The sequence below is a fragment of the Elephantulus edwardii genome, unplaced genomic scaffold (genome assembly GCF_000299155.1).
Source record: "Elephantulus edwardii isolate Elephantulus edwardi_28Jun2011 unplaced genomic scaffold, EleEdw1.0 scaffold00410, whole genome shotgun sequence".
In the NCBI taxonomy this organism is placed as follows: domain Eukaryota; kingdom Metazoa; phylum Chordata; class Mammalia; order Macroscelidea; family Macroscelididae; genus Elephantulus; species Elephantulus edwardii.
Window position 1 is genome coordinate 92,262 of NW_006400160.1, and position 345 is coordinate 92,606.

Below are 345 nucleotides of genomic sequence, written 5' to 3' on the forward strand. Positions count from 1 at the left end.
TGGATGGATGGATGGATGGATGGATGGATGGATGGATGGAGAGATTGCTGGCTGGCTGGCTGGCTGATGGATGGATGAGTGGATGATGGGTGATGATGGATGGATGGATGGATGGATGGATGGATGGATGGATGATTGGATGGATAGGTAAATGATGGATGGATGGATGGGTGGATGGATTATGGGTGGATGATGGATGGATGGATGGATGATTGGATGAATGGATAGATGACTGGATGTATGGGTGATGGATGGATATGGATGGACAGTAGATGGACGTGTGGATGGATGGATGGTGGATGGATGATTGGATGGACGGATGGATGATTGGATGGATGGATGGAT